Source organism: Canis lupus, chromosome 11 (genome assembly GCF_011100685.1).
Source record: "Canis lupus familiaris isolate Mischka breed German Shepherd chromosome 11, alternate assembly UU_Cfam_GSD_1.0, whole genome shotgun sequence".
In the NCBI taxonomy this organism is placed as follows: Eukaryota; Metazoa; Chordata; class Mammalia; order Carnivora; family Canidae; genus Canis; species Canis lupus.
The window spans coordinates 62,061,213-62,085,720 of NC_049232.1; the positions used below are offsets into that span (position 1 = coordinate 62,061,213).

General features: G+C 39.9%; 1 long non-coding RNA gene across 1 annotated transcript; it reads right to left on the reverse strand.

Annotated features, from left to right (window-relative positions):
• Nucleotides 1–1,793: 1,793 nt before the first annotated feature.
• On the reverse strand, nt 1,794–13,119 carry LOC102151534. The gene is made up of 5 exons (XR_005367091.1): nt 12,504–13,119; nt 7,750–7,845; nt 6,049–6,246; nt 3,165–3,267; nt 1,794–2,153 (listed from the first exon to the last, which is right to left on the reverse strand). It is a non-coding gene; the product is annotated as an uncharacterized LOC102151534 (long non-coding RNA).
• Between the last annotated feature and the right edge of the window lie 11,389 nt (nt 13,120–24,508).

The window sequence follows — 24,508 nt, forward strand, 5'->3', positions numbered from 1 at the left end:
TTATCTTATTTATACACTGCAGTGCAGCTTTCTATGACCTAGTGATTATCATTTCCCAGAGCTATCATCATTTTAAAGCTACCTGTTCATCCCGCTTCAGCAGATGGTACTACGCTAGGAGTATTGTAAGAGCTTTAAAGAAAGAAAACAAACAAACAAAGGAAAGATGTGCGGTTGGGTCAGCTTGAGGAAGAACTCACTTGCAGTGTGTGCCAATGCTGTTCCGCTTTCAGCTGGGGCTGTGAGGTGGGAGGTGGCTCCCAGTGGTATCCAGTCCCCAGTGATATTTAGGTGATGGGCTTCACTTTTTTTTTTCTATCAATTGGTAACCTGGAATGAGCAGTCTGCATATAGTTGGTTTAAAAAAATTCATATATCTGATCTTGCCTATGAAATCCGTTAAATTAAAGTCATCCATCACTTCATTCATTCCCAAACACTTTGGGTGCCTACCCTGTGCAAGGTGCCATTCCAGGTTTGAGTTCCAATTGCTGCAAATAGTTCTGTGTCCTTGGAAAAACCCTGGGTTTCTCCAGATCTCAGTTTTACCTTCTGTGAAATGAGGGGGCTGGCTCAGGCTACCAGGTCTTCTCTCAGAAACAAAGGTATTGGAGCTCCTAAAAGTCTTGTATGGATAGAAAATCCTAAAGTTGTGAACAAGCCAGGATTATCCTCCAAGGATAACTCCTCACAGTTACGATTCAAGCTCGATGAGCTGCTCAGGCTGAAGAAGGACCAAGCTATCCTTCGTCTCTGTTTCAGATTCTCTGAAATTCTTAATACCTTAGAGCAGTGTTTCTCAACTTTTTTTTTTAATTATCTGTCCTACAAAGAATCATTTGAGACATTCCCCCCCCCCTAATTCCCATGCTGCCATGAGATTTTCAATAGCTATAATCTAGAAATACTAGATACTTGTTTATGTATCCAATGGAAAAACCACTGTAGTACATAAGATTTTTTGGCCCTCAAGAACTAAATTTCACTCCTTGGGAATTATATTGCCATCCCCTCTTGAGAATGTATAAACTAGAGCAGTAATTTTCAAACTTATTTTTTTACCCTATGCAAATTCTGTGCAATATTCAATATATGAAATTGATAAAAGCAGTATTTTATTAGTATGAATATATTTTAAATATTATATAAACACATTCTATCCTAAAGTTAATCAATGAGAAAACTAGTTAATATCCTGGTAGTCTCCAAAGGGTTATCGCTGAGTATATAACACTTAAGTATACTTCTTGTTTTTTATTATAGTTTTAAAATTGCTTTAAGGATTTATTTATTTCAGAGAGAGAATGAATGAGTAGAGAGAGAGGCATAGGAAGAGGAATAAGCAGACTCCTTGTGGAGCAACCTTGGGGCTTGATCCCAGGACACTGAGATCATGACCTAAGCCAAAGTCAGATGCTTAACTGGCTGATGCACCCTGGTGCCCCTTGTTGTTGTTGTTTTTAAGAATTAATTAATTAATTTGGAGAGAATGAGTGGTGGGGAGGGGCGGGGGGGGGGCGAGAGAGAGAAAGAGAAAGAGAAAGAGAGAGAGAATAAAAAGCAGACTCCCTGCCAAGCAGGAAGCCTGACTTAGGGCTCAGTCTCAGAACCTGAAGATCATGACCTAAGCTGAAGTCAGAAGTTTAACCAACTGAGCCACTCAGGTGCCCCTAGTTTTAAAATATTTCAAAATATATGTAAAAATTCAAATCAAACATTTGAGGAACTTAAAACATCGAAACACAGTTTGAAAACCATTGCTAGAAAATCTTTTGGAATATGGGCTTTGGAGTCAGACAGATGGATCTGAGTTTATTCTCCATCCTACCACCTACCAGTCAGTTATCAGATCATGGGCAAATCTTAGAGCTTTAGTTTCATCATCTGTAAAATGGGTATTAGAATCTCTACCTCATAGGGTATCTGTGAGGATTAAAAGAGATCGTCAGATGCACCTAGCCTGGATAGTAGGCGCTCAGTGAACATTACTTTATCTTTTGCTTCACTCTGTATCTTTGTATTTCCTTCCATTGACCATGGCAACTTGTGCCTGAACACACGGCAAACAATAGCTACAGAAGAACTTGTGGCCAAATCAAACAAGGAGGGATTCCAGTATCACTGTCAGTGACTCTGCTTTCCTTTTCCTGGACCTGGAATAGGGAAAGGTATTATTACTCTGCCTGAGATCATGTTTAACTGGCATGGAACATGCCTTTTTTTTTAATGAAACCAGTGGGACCAGCTATTAACTCTTCACATTCTGAGTAATGTAAATCTTGTCTTGTAAAAAACAAAAATTACATATCATTAAGTGGAGACCACCCAGTTTTGTGGGTGGAAACACCAAATGTTTCATAACAAAACCTCTAATAAAGTTTGCTTCCATTTTGATAGAATATAGCAGTGCATACCATTTTTTTTCTTTGGACATAAGAACAGTCTATGTTCATTTATGGATTGGGTACATCTTGAATGTAATGATAACTATTAAATATCATTGACCATATCCTTTCCAAAGCTTTAGTTGGGGTTGCTCTCCATAAAGATGAGATGACCTCATGGGGTTTGGGACCAAAATAATTAAGATATTACCAGAGATAGATGTTTTAAAGGCAATTCAAAGAAGTGGGCTTTATAGTCTATTCCCATTTGAATTGCTTCTGGGATTTTGCTGTGGTCATCTCTAGAAGAGGCAATGTGAGTTCACATAAAGTGCACTCTTTCAGATCCATCAATGTGAAAACCAGAAATAATGATCCCAATTATTCCCTCCCCCATTCTAAAATATTTTGAAGAAGAGTAAATGATGGGGGTGGAGATGAGAAAAGAATGCACAACTGGTTCACTGGGATAACTTTGAAATTTCTGCTAGGGGGGAAAATACCCATGTATTCTTTTGTATGTGTGTTGAAGCCTATGGTTGATAAAACTGAAGTTCTACATCATAAATTCCCATTTGGACATTCAGTTCTGAGAACCTGCATCCAGCAGCCTTATCACTTTGAAGTGAAGTCACAATCACTAATGGAATCTGCTAGCTTTTCACATCCTGAAATTAGCTTTGATTCTTTCTCCCAAACATATTTTGAAAGGCAACATGCACATACTGTATACTGGCCCATCAAAGCAATCGATGCCATGGAGGAGGCTTGTGGACTTACCTATTGGGGTTGAGAGAAATAAATGCGTTTCTTTCAGGAGTAGAAACGGGATTTCTGAACCCTCTTCTGGCCCCAAAGAAGGGAGAGCCTCCTCCTTCCATCTCTATGAAGAAAGAAAAAGTAAATGCCATTTTCCTTTGCGACTGTGAATAATAACATTTATGCTCTGAGATAGGTTTGCTTCTTTAATATGAAAAACGATATCCTGTTTGGATGAGACATTTCCTTGAATGCTTAGCATAAATTGAGCCCTTAAGCTTTTAACAAGAAATTCTGGGCTATCTTGCCTGAAAACTCAGAGTGGATCTTGGAAACATTGTGGGTTTCTTGATTTGCAAAAACTAGCCTTTTCCATGACATTACTAATGGTGCTCTTTGTTTGATATTCAGGAAGAGCCATCTGAAATAATCCTTGTTTGTCTATCATTTTTTCCTCTCTCCGTCTTTGTCTCATTGTTTTCCTGATTCCATCACTCCTCTCTTTCTGTCACTGCCTCTTTCTCGCCCCTTGGCTCTTCCTCTCTCCTGCTCCCTCTTTCTTTCACACAGTCACACACACACTTCTTTTCCTTTTGATTTTTTTTTTTTTTTTTAGTCACACTCTCAAGTGACATGGGCCCAGTTAAGGTATTACAAAGCTGAGAGAGAAGTATGTTGGAGAAGGAAATGCATTTTTCGTCACTCACGGTGACAATTAAAATGACAACAACAAGGCCAGAGTCTTCCATCATTGTTTCTTAATGCTGTCAGCACCAACTTTGCCAGAATTATCCTGTCTGATGCATGAGTGGACTTAGTCATTTTTCACATTTTGCCATTCAGTACCTCAAAATCACTTAAGAGAGTAAATTAGCTTGCATCTCATTTAAATGAGCATTAAAAAAAACCCTTCTCAGCAACATGCTTCCCCCAGCCAGAGATAGTTAATTTGGTGGGCTGGGATGTGTCTATAGATATAAAATCTCTTTGTAACACAGATGATGGTTTGAATTCTGGCGTTAAGAGAGCAAAGGCATTTTGGTGGACCACATTTTGATTCACTGAGGGGACTCATTGGGTACATTATAGTCACTAAAACTGGGAGATACACACACACACACACACACACACACACACATATATAGTAAGGAAATAAATAAGTGAGATGTCTAATAGATACTTTGATTTTCTTTTTCAGTTATGGAGAACACACATAGGATGATAGAAACACTTGAAGTCCATCCAAGGGAAAATAAATGGCTACTTGTTTCACCATATGGTTTGCATGCTTGGACCAGGCAGGATGTATCCCCACGCTAGTCAGAGACTGGTTGAGCCTCTTGGAGAGAGGGCTTTTTTTGTGGCCTGAGTTCTCTGCCCTGCCTCCCACTTCTCACTTAGACACCTAAAATTCATAGTTCACTGATGGGTACTAAATGGGGTCCAAGGAGGACCTGTATTCATGTTTGCAGCTGCCAGAGACCTCCGAGAATTTTATTCTTTGAGTGGTTTTCTGGAGAGGGAATGAATTGGTGAGCTGACTGCCGGGCAAGAGCTGTGCCCACTAAAATCTCACTTGGAGAGACTGAAGTCTGACCTTTCTCATAACATGTAACCTTCTGAAGTAGGCCCTTGGGTGACATAAATCAATTCTTGATCAATAGAAAGCATGGATAATAGAAACCCAACAAATCTGACTTGGCAAAGTCAACATACTTCTGTGTTCCTGGACATAGTTGTATTTCAGGCTATATTTATTTGCTTGTCTGGAGATTGTGACCTCACCCTAGGCCTCTTTTTCTTTTGTCCACTTCTCCAATGGGTAACAATATCTTTAAGCCTTAACTCAAGTACCTTTTTTTTTTTTTTAATCTTCAAAAAAATATTGATACCTGCCTTCTGGATAGTCCTTTCTCTTTACTTATCTTTGCTCTAGCACTTGTTGTATTGCATTCCAGGTACTGACGTCTGTCTCTGTACTGGACATGAGCTCTCTGGAGCAAGGGCCATGCCTTCCTCATCTCTCTGCCCAAGTACCTAGCATAGCACCTGATACAGATGCTCAGTGAACGTCGAACTGAACTCCATAGACCAATTTATGAGACATTTTGAGAAAAAGAGTATGATTTTGTGCACTTGCGCCAACCTTTCTAACCTTGGTTCAGTTGCATGCTTGGAGAAATTTTAGAAACCATGACACAGACAAGGGTTATAAATCATTTAAGTAAAGTCAAAAGAAGTTGAATATCCCTGGGAACTCATCAATCCTAATTTAATAGGAGTGGGAAATGTTTCACATTTCAAATTCTGGCTTTCTGGTTTTTGAGGGTAATGCCGTATTGACCAATTGTTCATGCCCAACATTTCCCCCGCCTTTTTCATTCGTGAATAGCAATCTCATTGATGTTGGGAGATGTTCATGGACGTTGAAAGCATTTCACTTTGTTGTTTAAAGAAGCCTTTGTCCTGAAGGCATGAGATTATTCTTTCACATGAGGTGGAAAGGAAAATAAGAAAGCCTCCCTCTGTCCTTGGGTTCACATGGGTAGGAACTCTTTCTTGCAGCAATAAAAGCCTTTGGAGGAGACCTTTCATTATAAGGGTTTCGTGTTAAGTACTGCACATGGGGACAGAAGCTAAATCCCAATTTACTCAGCTGCATTTCCCAAGATTTGTTCCCTTGCAGCACAGGAGCTCTGTGCAAGCTCCATCAGGCCACTGCAGACCAAGCCAGAGGATTTGAATATTAATGCCATTCAGGTTTCCTTTCAGAGGAAGCTCTCTTAGTAGCAATAGTGAGACACTGCCTGCAAGTCTATGACTGAACATGAAAATAAAGAGTTCAGAGTGTATCAGAAAAAGAGGGATCAGGGAAATGCACACAAATCATGCCCAGCCACCCAACCTGCCCCAACTTCTCTCTATCGGTGTGTAGAGAATGCTTTCTCCAGGGACGTGCTCATTGCATAATGAAGGCTTGTCATTTAGGAGCCAAAAGAAAATCAGTTTTCCGTGTAGTCAGATACATTCTTGATGAGATTCCGAGTCTCACAAAAGAATGTTGCAGATTCCTTCCACTCATATCAAGCATCTAAATGTTGATCTGGAGAAACAAAGAAATGGAAAAAGAAAAATGAGTTTGTTGTCAAATTGAAATACCACATTTTTGTATTGCTGGCTGATATATCTGTAATTCTCATCTGCCATTCCTTCATCGTACGTGTGTGTGTGTGTGTGTGTGTGTGTGTGTGTAATTTTCCTCTCCAAACCTGCAAAACATTGCAAAACTAGATTTAAATATTTCAGGCGGACTGCGCCCAGCATTTGCATTCCTCTGACTCATTCAGAGAAAAGACATCTGAGCAGAAATACAGAAGATAAAAGAGAAACCATTAATCCAAGGAAGATTACTGGCACAGAATCTTTATCCTGTATCCTTCCTGAAATGAGACAAAGATCTCACTATGTACATCCCTCTGGCTTAGCTTCAGATAGTAAGCAATATAGAAGTAGAGACATGGTCCTTTTTAAAGGCACACTGCGTTTGCCTGAATTCTAAAGCAAAATCATCCTTTGGTTAGATTCTTGCTTTCTTGAGTGTCTTGCTTTCTTCACAGTGTCTTTTGCCCTTGCTCCCTTCAACTGTGCCTTTCTAACTGGGGTCCCAGCCTTTAACTAGGACGTTAGGCTTGACTTTTAAAAGACCATTAGATAAAGTCCAGGGTAGTACTAAGTGCTCTGGGCCATGAGGCAGGAGAGACAGGGTCTCAACTTATTAACTATAGGAGTTTACGTATAACTGCTTTCTTCATCTGTAAAATGGGTGAATACCTGACCCTGATACCATACATACACAGAGATATTGAGTTCACTTGAAAAAGCTTGGGGAGCAGAAGCCATGTGAAAATACAAAGTGTAATATTTTAAAGCATAATGTGAAAGGCAAGTTGAATACAGAATTAAATACAGAATTAAATCATTTTGGGAGTATTAGCTCTATTTGCTTAGGATATTTAAATCAGCCTTCAGAAGGAACTCTTCTGCTTTCTTAGTTGAAGCCAAACACAGTAATAATCATTACCTTTGCCATTCTTGAGCATTTACTGCACTGTGCCAGGCATGTTTCAGGAATTATCTCATTCAGTTCTTACCGCACTCCTGAAAAGTGTTATCTGTTAGCACTTCCATTTTGTAGATGAAGAAATTGAAGCTTAGAGAGAGTAAGAAATTTCCCCTGAAATAGATAGCTAATGGGTGTCGGAATTTGAACTCAGGTTTCAATTTGAGCTCTAAATTATTTTTAATATATTATTCTGCCACTGCAGTTTCAAAGAGTCCAATCAGGTTAACGTTCTCAACTTTTATGTTTCTTCATTTACATATTTCCACTCCAGATGGATGAGAATATTACATTACATATGTATATGTAATATAAATGTATTAACATACGGTGGTTTAATAAGCAATTTCCAAGTCTAACAACCTCACCACCGTTTCCTGATGGATCACCTCAATTTATGGGTCAAGCCTATTGCCTCTTAATCTTGATGAAAACCAGGAGCACTGGGGTCTAAGACCCTCCCCACACACAAAACAACATCCTTACCCCAAGTGTCCCATGATAGGGCAGTGCCAAGTCTGAATCTCCCGTGGAGAAGTGACACTGGTCTAAGGCATCTCTGGGCACTGCATTTGTCTCCATCTGTGTATCAGAAAGGTGTTATTAAGCAAAGTGTGTTAAAAACCCTCTGACACCATGACCTCTGCAAATGGACGGGATCATGATGATAATAATGTTGGTGATTTAAAGCAGGGATTTGTAAAGTGAGGGGTCAACTAGCAAATATTTTAAACTCTGCAGGCCACATGGGTCTCTATCATTAACTACTGAACTGTCATTATAGTGCAAAAGCAGCCACAGACAGTACATAAGTGAATGAGTGTGGCTGTCTCCCAATAAAGCTTTATTAACAAATATAGGCAGTAAACTAGATTTGGGCCATGGGTGTCCTTTGCCATCCCCTGACTTAAAGGAAGGTAAGCCAAGTATTTTGAGCAGCAGTGATAGTCAGGAGCTGCTCATCCCATTTTTATCTCAGTGGACTTCCTTGACTGGAGGTAAGAAGAGTATGGACAGTGGTTTTCCTCTCTGGTCATTGTCCTTTCCTAAGATTACTAGACAAGTCTAAGGCAGGACGATTAGGAATATGAAATATTCACAACCATCTGAATTCAGTGCAAGCACAACTTGTCTCCATCTCGTCTCAAGCAATCATTGGAAGTCAATTTTTTTTCCTGACCATTGTGGCTGCTGATCTGGCTGCGGCCATTGGCTGTTTAAATAAAATAATTTATTTCCATGTTGCAACAATAGCAAAACCTACTGTGTCCAATTAAATCTCCACTTACAGCAGCCCCGGGAGTGTGATCGCTTTCTGGAGATAGATCCGTGTTCCTGTGACCTTATCTTCTTATACTTTGCATTCAGCTATGAAATTAAATTGCAGGAAATGATTCAATTTTGAATCATTCCATTCAAAAACGCAGAAGCCGAAAGTTCTCCGATGAACGACAAACATGTGGACTGCTTTTTAGATGGGAAACATCTTTAAGCTCTGTAAGCTGGGCCAGAGGTTCAGACATCTCCAGGCCTGATGGGGCTTGAGCTTTCAGATTTACTCCAGCTAGTTTTTATTTGTGACAAAGGGCCTTATTCAGATAAAGGGAGTTTGCCTTGCTTGTTTCCTAGGAAACTTTTTTTTTTTTTTTTTTTTTTTTTAATTTCCTTGGAAAAGACTCTTCTTGAGGCATTCTCAATCTAACCTCCTCTCCTGGCTAAGAAACTGAAGGATGACATTAAAACTTGAGGTTATGGAGAGTTATGCCAACTGGGACTAAACTGTGATTATTTTGTTGATTTAAACTGACAGAAAGGTGAGGTCAGAATAAAATCTTGTTTCTCCTGTAATTTAGAGACTAGGAACCAACATGGCTCCCACCCCCCCTCCAATAATGCTCAAATTATCCATTCAGAGTGATTTGATTTCAGGTTTGAAGCTGGAGATCTCAGTAATAATCTTTCTCAGTATGAAGCACTTATTTATGGAGTAGTCTTTGCCATTTTTAATTGCACTTTCCCCTCATGCCCTTATTAATTATCTCTCTAGTTCCTCTTAGGTCTTGTCACGATGCCAAACATTGAAATAGAAAGGTTTATTTATTTCCAAAGACAGACGGAAGAGGACAGGCTTTCCAACTTTCTATTTTGACTCTTAAAGGTTCATACTCTCAGAAAGTATGCTTCCTGCAAAGTGGGTGCCCCCTGGATTTCCTGTTGGTAAAGGCCCCTGGGGACCCTTAATTGCTTGGAGTGTCCTCAGAATTTTCACAAAGCAAGGCGCTTTGAGAGGCTGGTGAAGCTGGGGTTTCCAGTTAGGATGCTCCTTTGCTCAAAAAGGTCAGCAGCTCCTCTGTGCTCCTGGGATCAGATACCACCTCCTCTTATATGGCCCCATCCTAAATTTCCCTCTACTTTCCTCTTTGCAGCTGAACCAGTTCTCTCTAGTGTGACCAAATTAGTACCCACACTTTTCTGCACCAGTGTTCATGTCATTTCCTGCATTTGGAACATCCTTATCCATGCCCCTGTCTGTTGAAATCTTAAATATAACCCTTTAAGGCTCATCAAATTTTCCATTTTTCTTAGAGCCTTTATAAACCCTTCTTTAACTTTGTAGAGTGCTTGGGTTATGCTTCCTTTGTGACGGTATGTGGAACTGCCTTATATGGTAACCATTGGTAATCTTGTCTTAACTGTCCCAGCCCAGTAGTAAACTCCTTGAGGACAAGAAGCTGCTGGCTCATTTTTGTAGTTCTCCAGGGGCTTGCAAAATGTGTTGTAGCTAGCCTCAAGCTCATTTGCAACTACATATTACAGTTCAGTTAGTGAGGATCTATTCTGGACAAAATTGGCTCCTTTGAAAGAAAAGGTTAGACTGTTCTACATGAGCTTTGAAACATCAGGGAACTGGGCAAGGTCTGAAACAAACTTGATTCTCAAACTTATTGGGAATAGCAACACCAGAAAATTCCATTCCTCAGCTCCAGGTGACAGGGACATGAGAAAATGAGACAATCATTGGCAGCAAACCAAAAAAAAAAAAAAAAAAAAAAATCCGTGTCTGAAAGGCAATATGGACTGAATATATATATGTAAACGGCTTATTTTTTATTTGAAATATCTCTAAATTATATCCGAAACATTTTGGAGTTATAGCTGTGTCTTTTTTGAGATAGATCACAACCTTCTTGCATAAAAATACTCTTTGTGATGAATGTTAGAGATGAGTGTTGCTCAGAGAGACAACTTTAATGTTTTACTCTTTAACATTAATTTTGAATCTCAAACTTACTCTCCCTAAGTTGTAGGACAGTTGAATGTCTTCTAACTGAATGATCTCCACAGGACATCCTGAGCTGCTTAGGAGGTTAGCATTCCAGCAAACATTTGGCTTACCGAATTCCTAAAACAGCAACTTGTACTCTGAAGGACAGTTAAAATTTAAGAAGCCAGTAGAAGCTTAGTGTGTGTGTGTGTGCGTGTGTGTGTGTGTGTGTGTGTGACTCTCTGGAATGTGGGAGAGAGTGTTCTCCCTCACAATTTGTTTTTCTCTCTCAGGCTGATTGCACACTCAGATCCAATATGTAATAGAGTGTGCATACTAGGTTATTCTCTGACTATTTTAAAGGAAACTCAGCATTCCTTCCTTCATGAGTCAGTTTCCTAGTTGTGGTATAGAAGAAAGCGATCTGTCAGAGAAGCTGATGAAATGACAGATTATTTTTTTTTTAATGGGCTTGAATCTTCTGTGATATTCTGAGTCTGAATCATCAACTGAGTAGCTTTTCTTGGTATGTGTGTATTTTAAAGTGCCAGTCATGGTTGAATGTTAATAATCAATGTAGTTCATTGATCTCTGAAGACCTGGGGTATCTTTCCAAATGTGCTATTATGTTTAATACAATTTTATGTTCTTGGTGTGGAGAGCAAAGAGGGAACGATTCCACATTGGTGGGATTTGTTTGTTTTTGGCATTTTGACGTTTTTGAATCTTTCCTTGTACATCTGTTTCTCCATGCGTTTGTCCCTCCATCCATCCAACAATTTAATGTGCCTCTCTGCTACGTCCTAGGCCGTGTACCAGGAGCCGGGAGGATGTCTGTGAAAGAGCAAAAACCTCATGGGACACAACTAAAGGACAATTTCTAAGGAAAAAAAAAAAAAGGCTTCAGACAGTTCCTTGAGAACTGCCCTTCCAGAGCCACTGTTGTCTGCTACTGGCCTGATACAAACCCTCTTCCCTCCTTTAATAACCCCCAAGGCCCGAAGACCTTTGTGTGCCTTAGAGGTCAGTTCACAGATGTGGCCCTGGGACACCCTCCTCTTTATCTGTATTGTACTTAACAAGAGGTGGAGGCGCATGGGTCTTTTATGATTTTTTTTCCCCTTTTTCTTTTTTTTGATTAGCATCTGCACAAATGGCCTCAGTTCATTGCTTTAAACTAACTAATCCGGCTTGTTAAGACGGAGATTGTCATCCACAAGTTGTTATTAGCGGGGTTCTAAGGGAAGAGGGTCTCTGTTCAGAGCAGGGCGAGCTTGGAGAAAGGTTATATAATATAATATGTTCTTCAGGCGCCATACGAGAGGGAGACAATGCTGCCTTACAGGACCTGCTCTCAAGTGCTACTTAGAGGCTTACATAGTCCTGCCCATTCTACCTCATGAAAAGGGAGATCCAATCATTGCTTTCTGGAAACTATTCTCCTCCTCTCTTTGGCTGTCATATGTATTTAACAGTAGTGCCCTCAAGGACAATGGGGTGGGTAAGCGTGCTAGGGGGCTCCAGCCTACAGCCTGTATTTTTTTTTTTTTTTCAGTTCACATTGCCGGGTTTGCTAAGAATGGTCTTCTTTGTTTCCATTTTGAGTCATGGCTGAATTCTTATATGTTGTCTGATCTTCAAGCTCAAATACCCAAGGGACCAGGCAGCTGTGAATCAACCCTGTGTGCGCGTGTGTGCGTGTGCGTGTGTGTGTGTGTTTGCTAGCAGGTACTATAGCAAAGAAGACAGTATACTTTTCCTTATTTCTTTAAATCGATAGGGATTTGGAGGAAAAGACTTTAATAAAATAGAATTGTGACTGATTATTTTTCCCCTTTCTGAGCACTGCTGTAAAATAAGGTTATGAATAGCACGAGGAAAAAAATAATAAAAAAAAACCCTTTGGTAATGTAGTCCTGTGGGTTTAAACCCAAACCTTCAATTTATAATGAAAGCTCAGTGTCTATATACTAACCTCCACCTGATGAGATGGCTCTGCTTTTTCTGATTGCAGAGTATAAGGAAAATTTCCACATGCTTTCACTTATTGGGAAGGTACACAGTTGCTTATCTGTTGTTTTTCTTCCACAGAGTCCACGTTATGATTTGGAAATTCGACATCATGTATTTTTTCCCCCCAGGCCAGATGTTTTATCCTTCTCTGTTAAGTCATCTTGACATGTTGCCATGAAATGGATACAACTGCTAGTTTTAATATCGCTCCATATCTTTATTACAAGATACGTCTCATGCATCTTAATTCTTCATATTCTCCGTCTCTGTTGTTCTCTGATCTTCTCCATCCCAACCCCCCCTTTACTCCTGGAGAAGGCATATTGTAATTGTATGACAGTCGTGTCCCAGTAGCTAAAGAGGTTCTAGATAGCATAATGAATATGCAGCGCATTATCTCCCAGGATGTGTGCCTGTGTCTTTAATCACAGCTGGAATGCAAAATCGGGCTCCACCTTTCAACTCTATCTCCATCATGCTGAGAGAGTGAGAGAGAGCGAGACGGAGACTGCTAGACAGCTCGAAAGAGATTGCAGCTCAGATGTCCTGAAAAACAGCAAATCCCTCAGACCTGGCAGATTCCGTTACCATGAGAACTGCAGATATTTCCATTGTGATGGTTTGCTCCAGCAGCCATCTGTTACACCCATTTGATTAGGAAGTACAGTTCAGCTTGTATGGGATTTTCATCACACCTTATCCCAGGGCAGTATACAGAGGCTCTTGCTTTTTTATATGCTAAACTCCAAGGCTTCAAAGTACTGTAATTTACCGAGGCGGAGGGCATTTAATGAAACGGTAAGAGAAGGTCACTAAAGACCGAAGCTCCAAGAAGAAAAACACACAGGAGAAGTAAGAGAGGATTAGACTCCACAGCAGAAACGCATCCAACTCAGAAAATTAACCATATTTAGCAATGCCTTCTTCTCTTTCTTGGTGGAGGGGAGTGAAATGAAGACTTAAGTTTCCAGACCTGGACTCCCCCGGAGGGAGGAAGATTTTTGTGTAGTCATGGCATGGATGCTCCCGGGGCAGTTAATTCCCTCCCGGGACTCAAGGGCAGTCAGAAGCAAGGGAGGGAAGGGTAGGGCCTCAAACACATCTCATCAGTTGAGATGAGGCCACTGTATAAAGATTACATTAGCTCTAAAAATTTTATGATGCCATCTAACTTTTCCATAGACACGAAACGACCTTAAAAGTTCCTTGAAGGAGGGCTGTAATTTACAGATTTAAACCAGTTATTTGGACTAGTTGCCCCTCTGTGTATTTTCGTAGGGGAGGAAATGCTGATGGTACATCCTATAGACATAAAAATAGGAATTCCCTTCAATTAAGACTCTCCAAATATCCTTCCTGGGCAGTAGGCATTCTAGGTCCAAGCTTACAAGGGGGTTGACGTGGTCTGGGAGGAGCTGCCTAGAGTGCCTTAAATTGACTGGGGTTTCTGTAAACCGGGGAAGCTAATTAAATGCTTACACAGCGACAGGAATTTGTGATTGCTGCACAGGGGCCTCCCTTTGTTTCCCAGCCTACATTTTCTAGAATGGATTCTGATAATATATCACTCTGGTTGGGAAGAGCTGCCAGATTTTCCCAAACTTGCTAAGTTTGCAGGACCCATTATGTCCTGTTTTGCCTGTGGGTTTGGTTTTTGGGCAACTCTTTGGAACAGGAGATGCGCTTCCTTATCTGATTGCACTGCTGGCTGGAGAACTTTCCCCCCCAGTTTATTTCCTGGCCTGGTGTTAGGTTGCCATCCAGGGAGGCTGGGATGTCAGGAGGAACCAGAGAACTCATTCCCTGCTTTGATGCCAAAGGTATATTCCCGGTGAGATAAAAATCAGTCACCAGGATCGCAGAGGTTAAAGATCGGGACAACATGTTGGCCTTTCTTGCTGAAGTGGGGTGGATTTTTTAACCTTTACAGTGGAAAAGCTCACACCTCCTAGATGAGGACCTGTGTTTTCCTTGAACGAAGAACCACCTTGCCTGGCCAGCAACTGAAGGTACAAATGAATCACGGTCCCTCCCTTGAGAAGGCTTAGTTAGAAGGCTCTCCTCCTCTATCCCAGCAGCAAACGTCTCACACTGCACATCTTCCAGTGGTGTTGACTTTCCCATTAAACCCTCAATCCTACACCCTGGAGATTGCCTTTTCTCCAAGGCTTTTGAGACAGGGCCCTGGTTTTATGAACGCAGCGTCTGTCTCTGAAAGGCAGCAGATGCAATGAAGGCCCGAATGGAAACAATAAATACCATTCAGGTTTCCTGCACAGAACCTCTTATAGTGGTGCCTTTGTTAAAGGAGACGTGGACTAAAAATGCCTTCTCCCTCCTTCTCCTCTCCCCCCCAGCTCCCCAGCACTGCTAGGATCCCAACCACCTTTGGAAAGTAAAGGTTAAGTATTTGCGGCAAAAATCAGTTGACACACAAAAGAGACGAAAGCAAATGTATCACTCACTCGCCAGCAAGAGGGTGGGGCTGAGAGCTTTTGGGGAGGGGAATGAATTTTATTTGAAGCCAGAAGAAAAACAGCCCTCAGAGGGGAGTGCTAGCTAGAAATATTCTCCTCTGAGCTGGGATGTTAACAGTGGCACCTTCTGACTTAATGTGGCATCTTTCTTCATCGTTATCAATCTCATGAGAGCTTTCCTGCCATCTGTACCATCCGTGCTTCAGGCTCCCATATGAAAGTCCAATCTGGCAGCATAAATACTGGCTAATGAAGAGTAGGTGTCTGACTGACTGGGAGAGAAGCGATCCTGTGTCAATGATGGAGCAGAATTCATTCACTTAAAAAAAAAAAAAAAAAAGATCTGTGTTTATACCGCCATTCAAGACGAAACCCTCTCCCCTTCTCTCTCTCCCCCCTCCCTACTCTCTCCCATCCTCCTTTCTCATTTTCTTCCTGTGTCATTCTACGTTAATGGAGTTCATGCAAAAGTCAGCATAAAAATGGTCTTTGCCTAGAATGTTATACCTCGGAGATTAAAAATAGGAACATGATGTGGACTTGCCGACATGTGGTGGGTTATTTTTTCCCCTTCAGTGGGAAAGCTATAACTACATAGATTAGCAAAACTTGTGTAAGAATGGATGTAAAACAGATTTATCTCTGTGTCAGCTTTATCTGATCCATTTGGTCTTGCAGAGTTTGGATGGCTTCCTTTGTTACAATAACCAGCTTTCAAACATCTATATCCTTAGGGTATTAAATGTCAGCCTCCTGATGTACCAGTCAAGGATAGAGGGTTGACAGTCCGTGGGCTGGAGAAATGCTCTTTGTGTGCAGTGGAGAGGGGTGCTCGTGCACCAAGGCCAGCGCCTGGCGTGACCTACAGGACTCCCCGCCACCTCTCTGCGTCACCCTGGAGGGGTGCTGAAGCTTACCATTGCCATTAATATCCTTTTACAACGAATTCAAAAAGATTTCCTGTCGCTGACAAGGACAGATTTGTTAGAGATCTCTCAAGGAAATGGACAATAACTAATTAATTGAGCTCTCCATGACTTTCCGTGCTGTCGTTTCTCATTTATCTGTTCTCGTTTCTCATCACGCAGGTCTAACCCTTGTTCTTCCTTTCCTTCCTTTGTCCACCTCTTTCGGTTTTAATGTCATTCTCCTCTTCCCCCTTGTCTCCTTTTCCCCAGCTTTCTTCTTTTTCTCTACTTGATACACTCTGCTTAAAAATAGGACATGTCTATGCAAAGATTTTTCTAGGAATGTGGGTACATTTCTTCTGGGTCTGAAAGTTGTCATCTTCCAGGGCTGGCAGGGGCTCAGAGGTCCCTCCTTGGCCCTGGATATATGAATAATCTTTAACATCCTTGATAAAGGGTTGCAAAGCTTTGGTAAAAAACCTACAGTGGCCTACTCTAGGAGTGCATTATTTTTTATTATTATTACTATTATTATCATCCAGGAATGACATACTGTGTATGCTATTGAAAATAGGAGCCATGCTAATGGTCTCAAGTTAGGGAGGAACAGTTGAGGATCCGTCTTTATTAAATAGAAACGTTGTATGAGATTTGAATACCCCATGTAGACATTGCTGCATCTTCCTCCTTGTAACTGGGCTGCCTGGCTCATTGGATTGGAACAGAGCACCAGTGAACTCGGGGTCTGTTGTTCCCTTTTCAGTCACTCTGAACACATAGAGACTCTGAATTATTCAGCGTGCCTGTCCCAGTCTTTCTGTTCTCATGGTCATCTATGCACAGAAACGCAAGGCATGGAGTGGGCTTGTTGGAGGTGGCCCTCAATGAAAGAAAATAGATCTGGGGTTGAATCCTGGCTCGGCTACTTCCTTTGTTACGTGACCATTAGCAATCATTGGACCTCTTGCTGCCTCAGTTTCTTCATCTGGGAAAAGGGGATGCCAATATCTTGAATCTTAGCAAAATTTATTGTAATAAATCAAATGATGTAAGTTTGTGAAAGTTCTCGGAACTTAGTGCTCACTCAAGGGTAACTACTGTCCCTAGTTTGCCTAGGAGTGAACACCGGCTTTGGGGCATAGGACACTCAGTTAAAACCAGGACAGTTCTGGGAAAACGGGGATGGATGGTCATCACACTCAAGAGCAGTTCATCCCCCACAGGAGGGCGCTGACCCAGCTTTTGCAAGTACTCCAGTAGGTAATAGAACTTTCTTCATGGTTGAAAGAAGCCTTGTTTTCCTCCGTGAACTAATTGCCTGCTCTATTTTAGATCTATGGATTCTTAACTCTGGTTTGAAGAAGGTTTACTCACTATCCCTCTTCTCAGTATCTCAAGAGGTGGCATGAAACTTTAAAAATATGAAACATAAAATGGCATGAGCACAAATTGCTCCCTTTAAGTTGGAGCTCATTCATTCTTCAAGACCCAGTACATTTGTTACTCCATTCATGAGCCATTAGCCCATGCTGATCTCTTTCCTCAGAATGATTCTGGGCTTTCAGAAGGTAATGTAATAGGTTATTGTCTTACTTGCAGGTAGATTTTTAAAACTCTTCGAAGGTAGAAAGCCAGTCTTATATTTTCTGAGTAACGATTGAATGAGTGAAGGAGAGAAGGAATGATATATAGGTGGGGAAATGAATCTGAGCAAGTAGGGAATAAGGGAGTGAATAAATGAATGAGTGAATTATTGATTTGTGTGTATGTGTGTGTGTGTGTGTGTGTTTACTTCTACCCATTCCTTTTTAGTCTTGGTCTGCCTATTGGGCATCTTATGTCTAACACCTTGGAACTCAAATTTGGGATCTCTAGCCCTACTTCTCAGCCTTAGCTGCCTTATTAAATTCCTAATACCCAAATGACCCAGCTTACCTTGGGAGCACTTTTGATAAATGGGGAGAATATAACTTTTGATAAATGGGGAGAATATAACTTTTTTTCCTCTAAAATTATAAAGATTAATTTTAAAATCAAAACCTACATATGGCAAACAGAAAGAAATCAAACTAAAATGAAAAGCAAAAATCTGTCTTGTCTGTCTTCCCTCCCCATACCTTTTTGTATGTATTCCTCTCAAAATTTTTGCTTTTAGTTTTTCTTGGTGGCTACAATGGAAATTCTAAATGGCAGGACTTTGTTTTGGATATATCAATATTTGAAAGTATATCTTGACATCCTGTTATGGAAATTTGAGGTGTTTGGTCATTTTTAGGGCTATCTACCTTTCTCTCTTTTTTACCTCCTCAGATATATAATTCTAATAGTTAGCTCTATGGGTTTAAATATTCTCCCTTTTTTATTTGTTGGTTTACATTTATTTCTTTTTTGTAAGGTTTTATTGTTTTTCTAGCTGTCATACAGTTTAATATTAGTTTCATATGCACAATATAGTGATTCAATACTTGCATACACCACTTGGTGCTCATATAAGTGCACTCCTTAATCCCATCACCCATTTCACCCATCCCTTCCACCCACTTCTCCTTTGGTAACCATCACTTTGCTTTATTGTCTATACTTAAGTCTTTTTTTTTTTACTCTTATTTATTTATTTTCTTCAAATTTTTATTTAAATTCTAGCTAGTTAAAAACAGTACAATATCGGTTTCAGGAGTAGAATTCAGGGATGCATTGCTTACATACAACACCCACCCAGTGCTAATAGCCATCTAGCCCGTCTGCCCCCCAACCCCCATCTCCCTCCATCAGGCCTCAGTTTGTTCTCTATTGTTGAGATGTTCTTCTGGCTTGTTTCCCTCTCTGTTTCGACCCCTCATATGTTCATCTGTTTTGTTTCTTAAATTCCACATATGAGTGGAATCACATGGTATTTGTCTTTCTCTGACTTATTTCACTTAGCATAGTATATTATTTTTGTTGGCTGAGTAATATTATATATATATATATCTATCACATCTTCTTTATCCATTCATCAGTCAGTTGGCATTGGGGCTCTTTCAATAGTTTGGCTACTGTTTGATAATGCTCTATAAGCATTGGGGTGCATGTACTCCTTCAAAATTGTATTTTTTTATTCTTTGGGTGGATACCAAGTAGTGCAATTGCTAGGTTGTAGGGTAGTTCTATTTTTAACTTTTTGAGGACTGTCCATACTGATTTCCAGAGTGGCTGCACCAGTTTGCATTCCCACCACAGTGCAAGAGGGTTTCCCTTTCTCTGCATCCTTGTCAACATCTGTTGTTTCCTGTGTTAATTTTAGTCATTCTGACAGGTGTGAGGTGATACCTCATTGTGGTTTTGATTTGTATTGTCCTGATGATGAGTGATATTTGAACATCTTTTTATGTATCTGTGGGCCATCTGGATGTCTTCTTTGGAAAAGTATCTGTTCATGTCTTCTGCCCATTCATTAACTTGATTATTGTTTGAGTGTTGAGTTTGATAAGTTCTTCATATTTTGGGTACTGACCCTCTATCCAATATGTCTTTTCCAAATATCTCCTTCCATTACATAGGCTGCCTTTTAGTCTTGTTGATTGTTTCCTTCACTGTGCAGAAGCTTTTTATCTTGATACATCCCAGTAGTTCATTATTGGTTTGTCTCTGGTGACATGTCTAGCCAGAAGTTGCTACATGTTGGCTTATATTTAGACGTACTCTATGGAATTTCCACTATTCAATACACTTATTTTACTTCTACATTACCTTCTGCTCCTGATTTTTGTTGTTTTTGTTTTTATGTTGTCAAGTTTTACAATATTTACTCTCTATTCCATCACTATAATTGTCTTCAGTAGTGCTTTATCTACAGGTTAATTCTAAATATTAACTAAAGAGTAATAATATTTACAGAACTCAACCATTAGGTAACTGGATCCAAAGAGAAGGAAATGTAATCCTAAATCACTCACAAGTCACAGGGGCCAGAGGCTTCTTTCTTGATTTCATTGAAGCTATCTCTGTTTCTGGGCCTTGCTCAGCTGTTTTTTCTTCATATATTTATCTTGTTTTCTTCTTATATTACATTTTTAAAAAAGATTTTATTTATTCTTAGAGATACAGAGAGAGAGAGAGAGGGGCAGAGACACAGGCAGAGGGAGAAGCAGGCTCCATGCAGGGACCCTGACGTGGGACTTGATCCCAGGTCTCTGGTATCACACCCTGGACTGAGGGCAGTGCCAAACTGCTGAGTCACTCGGGCTGCCCTATATTACATTTTTATTTTATTGGAGCCTCTCACCAGACTTTTTTTCATATGGAGTATCAGAGCATAACATTTAAAAATATTTGTATGCCTGAAAATGTATTGAATTTGAGTACACAGTTTACTGATAGTTTGGCTGGGTATAGATTTCCAGTTTCAGACGTTTCCCTCAGAACTTCAAAGGAATGGCTGTTGAGCAGTATGCTGTCATTGCGATCTTGTTACTTTGTAGATAGCTTTTCTTTTCTTTTCTTTTTTTTTTTTAATTTATTTATTAATGAGAGACAGAGAGAGAGAGAGAGAGGCAGAGATACAGGCAGAGGGAGAAACAGGCTCCATGCAGGAAGCCTGACATGGGACTTGATCCCAGGACTCCAGGATCACACCCTGGACTAAAGGCGGTGCTAAACTGCTGAGCCACCTGGGCTGCCTGATAACTTTTCTTCTTTAGGATAATTTTTAGGACTTTGTCTTTACCCTTGGAATTCTGCAATTTCACCAAAATTTGTTTAGATGTATGTTGTTCCTATTCTTTTTACTTTTAATTTGGTAGCTCTTTTCATTATAAATATTTGTTTCTTTATTTGCCTCTGGGATTTCTACGCTCACCCCCATTATTTATTTGATTATTTATTCCTTCTGATTTTTTACTTTTAGGATTCAGTAGATATATATAGACTTTTTGGCTCCCTTCCACAATCTCATGTTTTCTCTCTCTCTCTCTCTCTCTCTCTCTCTCTCCAATTTTGCTCTCTTTGATGGGAACTTTCCCCATCTATCCAGTCTCCAATCTTATCCATTGTTAATTTCTATTCCATACATTGATTTTTTTTTTTTAAAGTAAACTCTAGGCCCTGCATGGGGCTTGAACTCCTGACTCTCCACTATTGGGAGTTGCATGCTCCACAGACTGAGCCAGCCAAGTGACTCCATACATTGATTTTTTAAAATTTTAATTTGGTAGGCAGGTAGGCATATTTTTAATTTCAGGAATTTTTCTTACACAAGGATTATTCTTATTTCATAGCAACAATTACAGTTTGTTCATTAATTTATTTTGATTTATCTTCAACTCAAATATATCCACTCAGATAACTCTGAAGGCACATCCTAGGACATTTAAAAAAATTGCTTTCATTTTCCTTAATCATCTCTATTTCTTTTGATGTCATATTCATTCATCCTTTTAATGAAAATCAATTTTCTCAAATGTCTTATGATCCTGATTGTAACTGAAAGAGTGGTTTGCTTCATATGGATAGCTTACAGGGGGTTTTCTCTGTAGTTTAAAAATGTCTGTTTCCTCAATGGGCTTCTACCCTGAAGGTCTTACTTAGGGCCCCAGTAAAGGTGGATCTTTCCATAGAGTTCTTGAATAAGGAGAAGTCATATAGATTGGGGACCCTCACCCCCACAATCTCCAAGGTAATAGGACTTTACTCTGGGGTTAGCCCTTTGTATTTTATGCTTAGATGGAGCCAGTAACATCTATACTTTCCCTCCACCTGGTCTAACATAGAAGTCTTTAGTCATTTATTCAAACTCTTTCAGTCTCTACCTACTTCCTGCACTAACTTCCTTTCCCAGTCACATTCCCATTATTTCCATAGAGAGGTTGTTATGCTTTATCCTGGGGGCAGAAAATGCTGCTGCCAGTCTATAAACTCTAAGTCTGGGGACAGAGCAAAGGTTTGATTAACATTATGATTCTTATTATAGTTTTGTAGTTTATTATCATGATGATGAACATTCTGCCCACTCAAGCTCCATTGTACTCTAGGGAAGGACCACTCTGTTTGTCTTTTGGGCTGTAATTTTCCTTACTCTTATTCTTTATTGATCTTATCCTAGTAGCTCTATATTTTTCAGGATTTCCTTAATATTTCAGATGACAGCTGGTGCCCTTTCTTATATTTGGCTAGGTCAGGAAAACATTTTTTTCTGCCCTATCAGTATAGCAATAAGACTTCAGTAGATGGGGTGTTGATGCACATGCTAAGCCTATTAGCTAGGAATAGAAGGTAGAATAGAATTTCTGAGAGAGTGTGTATAGGAATGGTGGGTTACCCGATGAGCTTAAATGTGTTTAATTTAAATTTACCTTTTTCCTTTGGCCAAACTTATAACAACTTCATTGCTCCATAAACTGTCCTCCTTTACCATCTACTTCAAAAGCCTAGTTGCCTTAGCTTTTTTCTTTCTGAAATTTCCTTTGACTTCTCCAGCTCACCTATAATCTATTTCTGGAACTCCAGAAACACTTCAAAGTCAGGGCTAGAGTGGGGAATACATGGCATTTGTATAGCTTTTATCTGTTTCCACCCCTAAACTGATGGTAAAATCTCTTCAAGTGTTCTTGTGTATTTATATAAGAGTATGTGCACTGGTGGGTTTTGGTGCATAAAAGAGTATGGTCTGCTGATCCTATGGAACATGGTTATGGAATACTTATAAATTAAAAAAAAGAAAATCTATTCTTGTAAGAAGCTTAACTATGCATTGTTTCTCTTCTATAGTTTAGGAATATGCTAGAATTGTACTACTGGAACTTTGATTAAAAGCAAAGTTTTTTAGTGGCTCTGACTTTTTTAAAAAATTTGCATTAAAAAATAACCCATTAGGGGCACCTGGGTGGCTCAGCGGTTGAGCGTCTGCCTTCCAGCTCAGGGCCTGATCCTGGTGTATCGGGATTGAGTCTTGCATTGGGCTCCCTTCATAGAGCCTGCTTCTCCTTCTACCTGCGTCTCTGCCTCTCTCTCTCTCTCCTTGTGTCTCTCATGAATAAATAAATAAAATCTTTTAAAAAACCCATTAGTTCTCAAGGGGTTTAGGTTTGTAATACATAACGAGGCATTCCCTCCTTTTACCCCATTTTCCCACATATTCATGGGAATAAAACACCTCAGTAATCTTACTCTTTCTTATAATCTCTTTCTTGTACAAGGGAGGATGAAATATTAATTGCTGTATCAGCCACTTTAAGATTTAATATCTTTTCCCCTTCTATTAGCAATATACCTCTTGCGTGGCTTCTGTCTATTCTTACAGCTGTCTGAGAGATAAGCAACTGTAAAGTCTCTGGAAGTAATCTATAAATTATATTCAAATTCACATGGCCAAGTGAGCCTGTCTTTAATTTCCCAAAATGACTCTACTAGAGATTTGCTGGTGAACTTCAATTGGAAACATTATGTTTTCCACCTACTCATACTCCTGTCAAATATGTTCATGTTAGAAAAGAAAAAACTGGTGAAATAGGCCTTCAAGTTCTCTGCCAGCTAGAGAGGCTGCATGGGTACAATAGGGCGGCACCCTGGTTCAAGCCAGTAAACCATGCTATTGAAAGAAAAGCAGGAAAATAAGAATGAAATTATTTGGTTGGTGCCAGAAGAGGCATCTCTTGTGAACTTAGTGTGGCACATCCGTGCTCTCAGACAGTGAGAGAAATTCTTGATTCTAACCAATGTATAGTGTTCTTAAATTACACCCAAGAAAGAGTGTAAGGGATGGGTTATAAGGCATCTGTTTTTTATGATTTGACTGAATAGTATTTCAAGTTTCATACTATTGGACCTATCCTACCAATCTAACGTCGTCTCCAGTCTCCAATCCTGGTGAGTCAGAGTCCTTGTCACTCTGAGCATGTGCCATGTTCTCATTATCACCTGCCTGCCTTTCCTCCTGCTTTTCCTCTTTCTGACATGACTTTATCTGTTCTTTCCCATCTCAAACCTTTTCCAGTAGACAACCTCTCCAGGCTGTCCCTCAAGTCAAAGAACTAAATGATTTCTTCCAGAGATCCTGTTATGTTCCTAGTACTCTGTCAACTGTGTAGAATGTAGAGAAAGATTTATATTTAACATTTATTTAGAACTATGTGCGAGGCACTTGATGGGGTCATTTGCATGGAGCATTATCTGACTCAACTCCTATATCTTACGCAATTTTTAGTTTGTAGATGAAGAAACAGACGGAAGTTACCGTGTAGTAAGTGGAGAACTTATTTTGAGCCCATGCCTACCTTATTCCAAATTACTTGTTCTTTTCATTATACCATGATGTCCATGCCAATGGATTTATAATTTCTTTGAGGTGCAAAGTGGAGATATATGGAATCATAAAATATTATAGTCTCAGAATTGAGAGGGTTTTTGGCATCTTATAGTTCAACCATTTCCTAGAGACTGAATGTTCTACATCATATCTTTGAGAATTAAAAAAAAAAAAAGCAGCTTCTCTCTGAAAACCTTCAGTGACATGTACCTGTCATGTTGGATGAATGAACCTGGGTGAGACACCTTAAATTTGTCCCTACTGAATATTATTGCCAATGTCGGCTCTCTTTCCAATTATC